The sequence below is a fragment of the Nannospalax galili genome, unplaced genomic scaffold (assembly GCF_000622305.1).
Source record: "Nannospalax galili isolate Female #2095 unplaced genomic scaffold, S.galili_v1.0 scaffold346, whole genome shotgun sequence".
Taxonomy (NCBI): domain Eukaryota; kingdom Metazoa; phylum Chordata; class Mammalia; order Rodentia; family Spalacidae; genus Nannospalax; species Nannospalax galili.
Window position 1 is genome coordinate 4,412,909 of NW_008357637.1, and position 12,698 is coordinate 4,425,606.

The 12,698-nt window shown below is 42.1% G+C and overlaps 1 non-coding gene and 1 pseudogene across 1 annotated transcript; both read left to right on the top strand.

The window, feature by feature from the left end:
• Positions 1 to 357: 357 nt before the first annotated feature.
• Positions 358 to 423, top strand: LOC115067986. Its single transcript, XR_003847350.1, has one exon. It is a non-coding gene; the product is annotated as a small nucleolar RNA SNORD58 (small nucleolar RNA).
• An 86-nt stretch (positions 424 to 509) lies between these two features.
• On the top strand, positions 510 to 1,289 carry LOC103751755 (annotated as a pseudogene).
• Positions 1,290 to 12,698: the final 11,409 nt, after the last annotated feature.

Genomic DNA, 12,698 nt, shown 5'->3' on the forward strand with positions numbered 1-12,698 from the left:
ATCAGCCAGTTCCCCACCCATTTCCATGACTCTCTCACAGAGATTCATTGTTCATGACTTTCACTCTGAATAGCTACTGGCTCTCTCTAGCTTCATTCACTGGGAAGATGACGATCATAAACCCCAGATATCAAATGATCCGCCCTGTTATCAGACTGTGGGTCAGACCATCTTCCCTGGAGTCTTATTAGGAAAGTCTGATCACTCTGACTGTTAACACTATGACTCCTAACCCTCTACTCCCTTGGAATTTTCCCCCACATGTGGATCATTTTTAATATCTCTGTAGGAGGCATCCCATCTCCTGAACCCAACAGGCAAAGTTCCCCATGTTTTCAGTAAAAATTTCTTTTCTTCCTGTGATGATGCCATTTCTTAGTACACCTTTGGGTTCACCGTGAAAACAATGATTCTCTGAGCAGTTGTTAGTAACATTAATAATGTGATTAAGTGGCATTAGTTACTGGCGGATAATTTAGGATGTGTTCCTTTCCAGGTGCCCTGTGAAAATGGTTCGCTACTCTCTTGACCCAAAAAACCCTACAAAATCATGCAAATCAAGAGGTTCCAATCTTCGTGTTCATTTTAAGAATATATGTGAAACTGCCCAGGCCATCAAGCATATGCATATCCGAAAAGCCACCGAGTATCTGAAAGATGTCACTCTAAAGAAGCAGTGTGTGTCATTCTGGTGTTATAACGGTGACTTGGTAGGTGTGCCAAGGCCAAACAGTGGAGTTGGACACAAGGTCGGTGGCCCAAAAAGAGTGCTGAATTTTTGTGTACATGCTTAAAAATGCAGAGAGTAATGCTGAACTTAAGGGTTTAGATGTAGACTCTCTGGTCATTGAGTATATCCAGGTGAACAAATCATCCAAGATGCTCCACAGAACGTACAGCCCTCAGGGCCGCATTAACCCATACATGAGCTCCCCTGCCACATCGAAATGATCCTCACTGAAAAGGAACAAATTTTTCCTAAGCCTGAAGAGGTGGTTGCACAAAAGAAAAAGATATCCCAGAAGAAACTGATGAAACAAAAACTTACGGCACAAGAATAAATTGAGCATAAATCAAATGCAGATAAAAGTAAAAAAAAAAAAACTTTCTCTTTTAGGATCCTTCTGAGAGAGGATTTCAACATAGTCAGTATTAGATATTACAATTAGACAAAGTAAGCCAGAAGTCTAACTCCCTATGAAAAGCTACCTGATCATAATCCCAAGTGAATAAATCGTCCATTATCACAATATAGCTTAAAGCCTTTAAAAAACATAAAGTGACACATTTCAGCAGTTGGATTCAACTTGTCTTGGAAGTCACTGAAGGGAAGAAGGTATTAGGGTTCAGTTTTGGAGAATAAAGAAGAATGAAGAGCAACGTCAAACCCGTGGGGAAGCTTGCTCTCTGCCAGTGGTAGGGCAGGTGCTGGGTTCACTGTTACTGTGGATCTGACACCAGGAGCAAAGAATGTGCCAGAGTCACTGATACCTTCTAAGATGGTACTTAGTGCAGGTATACAGTGACAACAGAGGTGTTTTGGAGGTACTTGTAGGCCTGTTTTGACAGATAACTTTTTCTTGGATCTAATATGTTTGCTGTACCTACCCAATTGATGCATTTGCCGCCATCTCTGTGGCCCAGACTGTTACAAGCATGCCTTCAATGCCATGAAGAGTGTTTGTACTGAGGATAATTTTTCAGGGCTTTGATTTTCCTGTGGTTTTTTTCCTTTCTAACCATACTATGTAGGAATGATGTGAGAGGTAGAATTAGGAGAGAACAGGCAGTCCTTGATGTAAGGAGAATGATGATGACTCGAGACAGCTGAATAAATAACATGTATTTATCTGGTTCTCTTGGCCTTACCCAAGTCTTTTTACAACTACCAGGTATGTTATAGACACATTTTTCTATGAAGCAGACAAACTGTAAACAGAATGAATCCTGACTGATAATCATATCTTTAAAAAAAATAAGAAAATGGAAGGAAAAAGCACAACCATCATTTTCCAACTGAGATGCCTCTATCTTTGTCGTAGGCATCCTTGGGACTGTTCACTGATACGCGGCAATCCTTCATCTGGATCATGAGTTCTGTTTAGATCTGTCCCACATGGGTAACCACACTGCTCCGAGAGAAGGCTATAGTCACAACACCCAAAGCACAGTCCCAGTGGTCCTTCCACAGTGTTTTGTGCACAGAGTTGGAGGTGCTCACAAAATGCATGTGGGGGAATAAAATATCACGTTTAGTGTTAGCAATATTTATGAAGTCTAGCTTCTCCTTCATGCTAATAAGTGTCTGGGGTCAAGGGTTATACCTCATGTACCCAAGTAGTTCTTAGTGTACAAATGTGTGTATCTGAACTGTGGCTGAGGGGAGTGGAAGGCCCTTTTCCTGCATGCTCTGGAACCCTGCATTGTTGACCAGCCTTGTTCAACTGGCAACAGAAATGACCTCCCGCTTTCTTTCTAGGTCTTATACATTCACAATAGGAGTTGGAAAAGGACTTGAGGGATTGTTTAGGCTAAACCCTTTACATTTTAAGTGACTAAATGAGGGTCTGTCTGGCAAAATGAAGTGACTTAGTCTTCTGCAAAACCAAGAAAAAATTTGAGTGTGCTTGAAAGTCATATTTCTCTTTGAAATATTTTCAAATTTTATCTAAAATGTCTTCATTGCTATATATGTCCTCAGATAGTTGTTATAATCAGTTACTTCTCAAGATTTTAGTGAGTTATTTCCCATATGACACATTTCAGAATATTAAATAAGAAGTTCACTAAGTCACCAAGGTAGAATATATATGACAAACCAAAGAAAGGTAGCATAGAAGATGATACCTTCTTTTAAAGGAAGTATTAAAAAAAATAACATGACTCAACTCTTCCTTCTCTGCTACCACCTTTTTCTTCTTCCTCTTTTTCTTCTTCCTCCTCTTCACTAGGGTCTCAGGCTGGCCTTACTATGTATGAACTCCTGATCTTCCGGCTTCTACTTCTCAAATGCCAAGATTACAGCTGTATGCCACCACGTCCAACTTCTCTGCCAAATTTCAAGGTAAAAGAATATTGGAGCTCTGAGGAGATTCAATAAACAGCACTTTCCTTCTCCTGCCAGGTTCTGAGCAAAGTAAAGAAGAAAATGAAGGATAGTGAGAGGTTCTGGTGAGTGTTAAGCGTTTGAGTGTGAGCACTGTTGGTGTGTTAGAGTTTGAGTGTGTAGTGTTTATGGTAGGAATTTGAGAGTAAGTGGTGTTGGTGAGTATGTTAGAGCTCACGTGCAGGACTCTTCACACCACTGTCCACAATAAAAACTCAGGGGAGTGGAGATTGGGAGGGATGATGAGTGAAGAGGCTTTCTCTAGAAGACAGGTTGAAAACACTCTCACCCCAAACCGTCTTTCCTGTAGAAGGGGAAGATGGGGAGGATACTGGGAACTGGTGTGTGTTTTTTGCCTGGAGGTATTCTTACTAAGGAAATTCTCAATAGCAAAGGAGAGGTGACTGGACTGGATGGGACCAGGATTGGTTGGAATGAATTAGGGAAGCTTAGCTCCTGTCCAATAGGGCCACCTAGAGGGGCTATTAGGTTTCAACAGTGAGAAGCTAGAATTCGGCTGTAGAGCTGAGGGAGTTTTAGCTGATAGGGTGGCGTGGGGTGGCGTCAGATGAGAGGTCTCTAGAAACAGGAGGCATGATGATGGTGGTGGTAACGGGTGGTGATGATGGGTGTCTCTGAGGAACCCATGAGATCATCCCGTATAAGGACAGAATGGCTTTAATGTACACCACTGTGTTTCCCAGGGAGAGAGAGAGGCCACTTTACAAGATAACCAGTTAATTAAGAACTCCCTGCTTGAGCCCACAGTGAAATGGGAACATAAAGTTGGAAGCAGGAGGTAGAAGAAGAGTGGGCCCTGCCCTCCCTGCTTGGTGTTCTGTCTGCTGAAGGCCTCAGACAAACAAAGGGAGGAATTTCAATACCAAATCTATATTTTAAAAATTATTACGTAGGACTGGATAGTCTAGCTGCTTCATTGGGACTGTTGGAGACATAAAGGGGCTGTGGGACTTTTTATTAAGATCAGTAGATCATGGGATGTCAGAGGTTTTCATTCTGGGTAAGGAGAACACTCCTAATAAGTAATATGAAAAGAGATTGTGGTAATCCCTTGTTTGAATGGATGGCGTTCTTCTTCAAACTGAAAAGCCTACTCACTTCACTTTATTGACTTTTATTTCTCTAACTAGCTAACACTTTAGTATCTCTAAATTTGCTAAGCAAGTGGCCTGAACCAGCATTTTGGGCACTATGTACCCAGGACACTCTAATAGACCACGGCCTGAATGCTCTGGGTGGCACTTGCCAAATTTTTTCCCAAATGGTGTGTTTTCAGCACTTCCAGGTTGTTCCTCTATTAAGTTATGAACTCAAGAAGGCAAATGTTAAATGTGGTGTATGTAGTTCATAATGTTTTCTTATTTACACCAAGAAGGTCTGTCTTTTCTCTCCCAGTAAGCAGCACTGCTGTTTAAGTTGATGGGTGGTAAACCAAGTAAAATATGATAAAAGTCTCTGTTCAGTCCTGCCAAAACTAGGTAGAGGAGGCCACCTTGAGTGCTCATCAGGGTCTCCTAACACTCTTTGTTGTTTGGTTGGAATAGTTTCCCTGTAAAGGACATTCATTATCCCAAGTCTGCTTTTAGAAGTTTCTCTGTTATACAGGAAGTGATTGAAAACTGCCAATCACAAATCTGGCAGTCCCTGCTTGTGAGCTTAAAGACTGTTCTGATTACGATAATTACATTTTTGTGAATATCCTACCTAGAGAGTAACAATTTTACTATGTCAGGCTACACCACACAAAGATGCATCAATTTCATCTGCAATGAAAAATAGAGCCTAATAGCACAGTTATATTTATATGATAGTCAAACATCAAGATGCAACACAAGCACTTCAGCGAAAAGAATTCTGATCATTATTTAACCTTGAGATGATTAAGGGTGAAGACTTGTCAGCTTTTTTCATGATTTTTGCTGTTTTGATTTGATTTTTTTAAAAATCCATAATTAACATCTATTAACATTTTGGATTCCACTCCAACCCCCACGACATGTGAGTAAGGCAAAAACAACAACAAAGAAAAACGAGTGGGTATGATTAATGGTCAAAGCACGAGTATGAGGTAATTATGAGGTATAATTATGTTCACGTACAACAATGCCATGCCAACTGGTTTCTCCTTTAATCAGTGAAGTTGATGGAAATCGTGAACAATACTAGTTCAATACAAATAAAGCTATTTAGTTATTATAGATGGTGACCACTTAGAGACTAGATAGGGCTTCTGAAAGTGTGGTAGTCAGAACAGCTGCATCTAGCGTTATCCAAAAGTCTGTTGGAAATGCAGATTCTTAGGCTCTTCCTCAGAACTACTTTCTCAGAATTTCTAGCTGCAGGCCCAGGATCACCGGGCTGTATGTCTTAACACATTCTCACGGTGACCCTCTGAGGTTTGAGAACCAGTGTTCTTGTATCTTGTAAGGATTCCCCTCTGCTACAGGAAACACTAGGGAGTGCAGGAGCAACCATATCTGCACCATAGGCTTCTGCTAACTGCAGGGGTCTTATCCCTGGACAGGAAGCCCCACAGATAGGCTGCTTTGACCAAGTCTCTTGAGGCCAGTTCCTCTCCAGTGGATTTTCTCTGCTCTTTCAATCTCCTGAGGTCACAGGGTTCTTCAGGTCATAGTTTCTTTCCATTGCCAGTCATAATAGTTAGTCCATCACACCTGTAGAAGGGGTGCTCATGATAACCTTCATATCAAAACACTTCCACCACCCCAATCCCTGTAGCTATGTAGCCAAGGGTGGCCTCAAACTCATGACCCTCCTGCCTCTGCCTCCAAAATGCTGGGATTGCAAGGGTGCATCATCATGCCTGGCCTGACAAATACTTAATCTTTTGTTCTTGTTGTCTTACTTTTATTTTGTATGTGTGAGTGCTTTGCCTACATGTATGTTAGTGTACCACATGCATGCAATGCCCACAGAGACCAGAAAAGGGCATTGGATCCCTGGAGTTACTGATGGTTGTTAGCCACCATGTGGGTGCTGGAAACTGAGCCCATGTCCTTTACCAGAGCAGCAAGTATTCTTAATCTCTGAGCCAGCTATCCAGCCCCTAACTTAAAAAATTTATCAATCTCCTGTGCATGTATATGTGCACATATGCATGTCATGGCAAGCATGTGGAGGTCAGAGAACAACTTTCAGGAGTTGCTTCTTTCCTTCCACTGTAGATTCTGAGGATCACATACAGGTAGCTAGGCTTTCCAGGCAAGTCTTTTCACCTGCTGAACCATCTCGCTGACCCTGATGGATAATTTTTAAGGAGAGTAGAGATAAACACCATCCTAATTAATCATAGTGTGTGGACAGTGTGAAATGTAGGAAATGAACATGAGGGAAGGGGAGGTGATTTGATTTTCATACTACTTCATGTCTTTTCTCTATGTGAATATGTTATTTTAAACACGCGAGGCAAAGGCAAAGCCTATAGGACAGTGACTCTGAAACCTGAATGTGTAATAACCTTGAGGGCTTGTTTCTTGAGTCCTACAGGTTTTAATGATGTCAAGTGTATGGTGAGTGGGGGAATCTGTACTCGGCAAGCTCTTGAGGGGGTCCTGGTGCAGTGTTCTTCCCTGGCACTCTGAGAAGATGCCATCTAAGCCAGGGCAATGTGTCAACAACATAAATGTGAATCAGCATGGTGAAACCCATTTCACAGGAGTTGGACTTTCTTTGGGTCCTCATGATACATTATTTCAAGTTCTGAACTTTATTCTGCCCAGTTCTGGAGTTATTTATGTACTTACCTTGCCAGTGCCCCCCCCCCGCCCCCCAGAGACCATAAGCTCTCTGAATCATGGGCATTCTGCAATACTGACCATCATTTCTTCAGCTGATCTCATCCTGTGTCTTCTCATTAATGAGATGAGGCTCAGTGTTTGGCAAATAAGTTAGGACAATCAGGGTAAAAACACCATGAAAGCAGTGCGACTGAGATGGTCAGAGCAATTTAATACCACCCTTTGTGTGGTACTGGAGAATGAGCGTAGGGTTTGGTATATGCTAGGTAAGTCCTTTACCACTGAAATACATCCCAATCCCATAGTAAATTTATTTTATTTTGAGACAGGATCCTGCTAAGTTATCCAGGCAGGCCTTGCGTCAGCCTCCCACATAGCCTGCCTGTATGCTTATTCTATGCCTGGTCTGGCCCCTTTTTACCGGACATAAAAGCTTTGAGATCTTTCTGGGTGTGCCAGAACACGGCTGTAAACCTAGAGTTCTAGGTCAGTGTGGGCTACCTAGTGAAACCCTATCTCAAAAATACTAACTGATCAACTAACAACAACAAAAAAACCCCATGAGACCTTGATTGAGTTCTGTGACCTCACAGTGCTGCTATCTCTGCATGTGCAAAATGGGGACCAGTTTCTTCTTTGTGCTGCGGGGTACAATGAGGTAATATATGGAGAAGACTTTGAAACTGTGGAGGCACTGTTTCAATCTTGTCAGATAGGAGTCTAACATGCTCTAACCTTATTTCCCCTCTGAATATATGCTAGGTTGTATGACTGAGGCACACAGTCTACTTCTAAATTTTACAGAAAACAATTCTGATTATTTTGTATTTAACAGAGCCACATTTTTTTCAACTCCAAGGACAGTGAAAGATAAATTCAACACTACAAATTTGTGATATGAATGATAGAAATACCCCACAAATACTGGATAATTCAAAATGGAAGAGGTACATGTAATTATTCAAATTACAGATTGACTCCTCTATGGAGACTTCCAGAAGTCTGCAAACCACTTAATGAAATGTGGTTGAATTTTAATAGCTCCTCTGAGATCACCTAAAAGGGTGCAGGTCTCAGATCATCTGAAAAGCACAGGTGTAAATGCCCCCTTTAAAGCCTCAAGTCCAGCATTATAGCCCCTGTAAATGATAAAGCCTCAAGTCCAGCATTATAGCCTCTGTAAATGGTAAAGAACTGAAAGCAAGGAAGTTAGATCACATAAGAAGCAGCTAGGTGCCTGCATTCTTAGTATCCAGGTTAGCCTAGGCTACATTGTGATACCTTGTTGCAGACAGAGAGGATAGGGAAGAGAGAGAGAGGGAGAAAGGAGGAAGAGGAGGAGGAGGAGAAGAAGAAGAAGGAAGAGGAGGAGGAGGCAACATGTTCTGGATGGTAAACACTGGTGTAGAGTTAGAGCCAGTCACATTGTGAGACCCTGTTGCAGAGAGAGAGAGAGAGAGAGAGAGAGAGAGAGAGAGAGAGAGAGAAAAAAAAAGCATGATGCTTTAACTTGTGTAAGATCCAAGGACTCAGAGAAAGAGACAGGTGATAGTAAAAAGAAAAAAGGAGAGAGAGAAAGAGAGAGAGAGAGAGAGAGAGAGAGAGAGAGAGAAAGGATGATGAGGAGGAGGAGGAGAAGGAGGAGGAGGAGGAAGAGGAAGAGGCACAGCAACGTGTCCCAGGTGGTAAACGCTGGTATACCAGGGCTAGAGCCAGCCCATACATACACACACACACACACACACACACACACACGATTAATTTTTAGAACAGGTGACTGGGAAGATGGCTTGGTGGGTAAAAGTGCTAGCCAAGCATTACTTGAGTTGGATCCCCAGAACCAGTACAATAGAAGGAGAAAACTGACTTTTTCAGGTTGTCCTCTGATTTCCACACATGTGCCATGGCATGCATGTGCCCACACATGTGCATATACACATGCACAAAATAAAATTTTAAATGTAATATGAGAGAGAGAGAGCACGCACGCAAAGCAAGGAAATGTGCAGTTTTCCAGGAAGGCATACTGTTCAGTTGTGTCTCCTATCTTTTATCCGAGATTAGGTCTTCCCTTGACATGGCTTATCTTTCTCTCTTATTACACTTTAAAATTTATTTTGTGCATGTGTATACGCATGTGTTGTGGGCGCATGCGTGCCACAGCACATGTGTGGAAGTCAGAGGACAACCTGATAAAGTCAGTTTTCTCTTTCTACCATACTGGTTCTGGGGATCCAACTCAGGTCACCCTTGGTTAGTAGCAAGCACTTTTACCCACCAAGCCATCTCTCCAGTCACCTGATTTTTTAAAATTAAATTAATTTAATGTGTGTGTGTGTGTGTGTGTGTGTGTGTGTGTGTGTACTGCATGCATACAAGTGTGCAGGTATGACCATGTGTGCCTTTACGAGACCAGAACAGAATGTCAGGGATTTTCCTTTATCCATCTCTGCCTTACTGCCTTGAAACAGGGTCTCTGACAAAATTGAAAGCTCACCCATTCATCTAAGCTGAACTATCCAGTATTTGTAGGGTATCGCTCTCATTCATATCATAAATATATAGTGTTGTCTTTTTATTCTTCTTGGAGTCAGGAAAAACAATGTGGCTCTGTTAATTACCAAATAATAAGAATTGCTTTCTATAAAAGTCAGTAGACTTTATGTGCCTCTTTCATACAACCTAGCATATATTCAGAGGGGAGCAAACTGTCAAGATCCACCTGTCTCTGCCAATGCTGGGGTTATTGGCATGAATGGCCATACCTGGCTTTTTATGTGGGTGTTGGGGATTCAAACTCAGGTCCTCATGTTTGCAGAGCAAGTGCTCTTACCCACAGAGCCATCTCCCCAGACCGAGGCCCTGGCTTTGATTTCTCTATGTGTAAAGATATAAAATTAGCAATAATATTTACAATAGTATTTGCAGAGGCCCTAGCTCAAGTGTGTAGTACATAGTAGATATAACTAGTGGTGATTACATGAAAATTAACATAATACATGTAATTTAGGTCAATAGATTAGGCGAAGTTTTGATGGTATAACATCACTGCTTTTCACAACTGTGTTCAGTGTTCCCCACTGCCATGGCATCATCTGGGACTTCTCAGACCTTTGTCCTAAGAGTAAACCATTAAGAAGGAAGCACAAGGGGGAATTCCCTTTTTGTGTATACAGTCAACCAAACAGCCCTATGCTGATGGTGGGGAGCATTCCAGAACCAGCAGTAGAGCAGGGTTGTGCCTAGTGGCTGAAGTTTTATGGATGTACAGTTTAAACTCATATCCTTGGTACTAGGACCAGTATTTAGAAAATCCTATTGTATAATGCACATCTTTTTACTTTCAAGGCTTAAAAGTCATTTCCTTACCAGTTAATGATGTGAATGAGTGAGTAAACATATAAGTTCCATGAGCCGGTGGAGAGAGGGCTCCGCCGTTAAGAGCACTGGCTGCTCTTGTAGAGGATCCGGTTTCAGTTCATAGCACCCACATGGTGGCTAACAATTGTCTGTAGCTCTAGTTCCAGAGGATCCCATGTCCTCTTCTGGCCTTTTCAGGCATTGCACATATGTGATGCACTTCTGTACATTCATGCAACCACTCCTACATATAAAAGCTCCATGAAGCATTTGAGTCTTCCCAAACTATCTGCTGATGAGTCTCTTGATGAGTGACTTTTAACTTACTTAAGAAAGACTGAAAACAGGAAAAGGGTGGGAGCAGTCTCATGACCAAAGCAAACTGAAGGCTATGATGTATATCCCAGGTGGCTGGCTGGAGTCTTTCCTAGTGAAAACTTAAGTTAAGAACATCCAGTCTTGTTTCTCAGGCACCTCAAAGATCAAACATACTTTTCTGAAGAGGTCGCTTTGTGGGGCCTTTGATTCCAATGCAATCTGGGCAGTTTAATGAGCAAATTACTTTAGGTCTTTCTGGTCACTCCGAAGAGTCATAAAAAGAAAATCTCTGCTGTTTCCTGTCAGGATTCTCGTCACTCATAGGAAACTGGTAGCTAAGAAAGTTCTCAAGACATTCTCTTTGGTTGACTTCTGCACTAGAAGCTAAAGAGAAGGATAATGCAAGGATAAAGTCAAGTCTCATGGGTCCCAAAGCTACACTAATTTAAGAAAAGGAATAAAGGATTACATATAGATGTTAGATATAGAATCCTTAATTAGGACTCCTCTTGCAGGTGTGCGTGGGGTGTCCCAAAGCATAAGCTTAATTAGCTCCATGAAAATGCACCTCTGTAAAAATTAAGACAAAAGAGCCTGTGCTATAATCTTGATGGCTGGGACATTTCTAAACATTTGCCAACGAAAGGTACACATGCACCTGCTGAATATCGGTCCCTAGGCACCAGGTGTTTAAAGTGGAGCAAAGCAAGGCTGTGAAGATGACTGTAAAGGACCGCACTACACTGCGATGACAGTCATGCATCCAAGAAACCTCCAGTTTATTGGAGTATTTTAGGGAACTGGGAATCCTTGTGCATCAAAAAATCTTTCTAAATAGTTTTTTTTTTTCCCTCTCAATTCTCCTGTAGGTTAAAAATGAAAAGAAAATCAACATAATTCACCCAGTGAGATGACAGAAAGAAACGAAACAAGTAAATGACAGGGTGTGGTGGGGGGAGAGCGAGACCCTGTAAAGTGCTTACCCTCCTCACAGAAGCCCTCTCTGTGGGTTGAGTACATTCACACCGCATGTGAAGGGGGAGCGGTTGTGCTCCACGGCACTGAGATCACTCCAGTGGAACATGGTGGGCTGCCACTTTGCTGTCTTGAAGCTTAGCACAGGTAGTGCTCACTACAAACTTACTGAATGGAGGAATGAGCCAAATAAGCAATTCCAGTTTGAATGAATAAGGCCAATTTTGAAATGAAGTTTTACTTCCAATGATTCTATACTTAAACTTGTCAGACCTTTAGAGCTGAGAATTTTTTGCTCACTATGGCCTGCAGTTGGTGGCAAAAGGACTAGCAAATGACCCGGAATTAACTTTAATTGAGCACCAGGTATGTGTAGTTTTGCTTGGTGTTTGTGTGTATTGCTTTTTAATATTTTATTATTTTTATGTGTATGAGTGTATTGCCTGCATGTAAGTGCACCTGTGTAGTGCAATGCCCACAGAGGTGAGAAGAGGGTGTTCGTTGGATACCCCTGGAACTGGAGTTACTGACGGTTGTTACCCACCATGTGGGTGCTGGGAATCAATCCTGGGTCCTCTCCAAGAACAGCCAGTGCTCTTAACCACTGAGCCATCTCTCCAACCCGTGTGTTTATTGTTGTAACCACTCTGCAGTGATAGACAGGAGCTCAGAGCTCCCATAACCAATGGGAGCAAGTGGCTGAGCCAGGATTCAAACCCAGGTTTGTGTGTGTAAGCACTCTGACCCTGCAGCCTTCCTATCAGCTTTTCTTTCCAACAAATTAAGACACATGAAGCAGTGAAAGAGTAGATGGGATTCTCACCATCCCAAACATTTCGCTGCCATAAGCAGCAGGTCATTTGATGCTCATCTGAGAGTTGACAGGACTGGACTGAATAACCTCTGAGTGGGGACACCACATAACCAATTTGCCAGGTCAGCCTCAGTGCCTACCTACTGTGCCATGGTAACTGACCATCACTCTTTCCCCTCAGAAGAATCCCATTGTGGATGTGAGTTCCACAGCTGCCCTACCTGTAAGGTGCTTTCTGGTTTTTAATTTCTGTAACTTCAGGGTGAACCTAATAATATTTCTTTCATGACTGTGATGATTAATACTGATTGTGCATAGGATCTGAAACTGCCTAGGAGACAAGCCT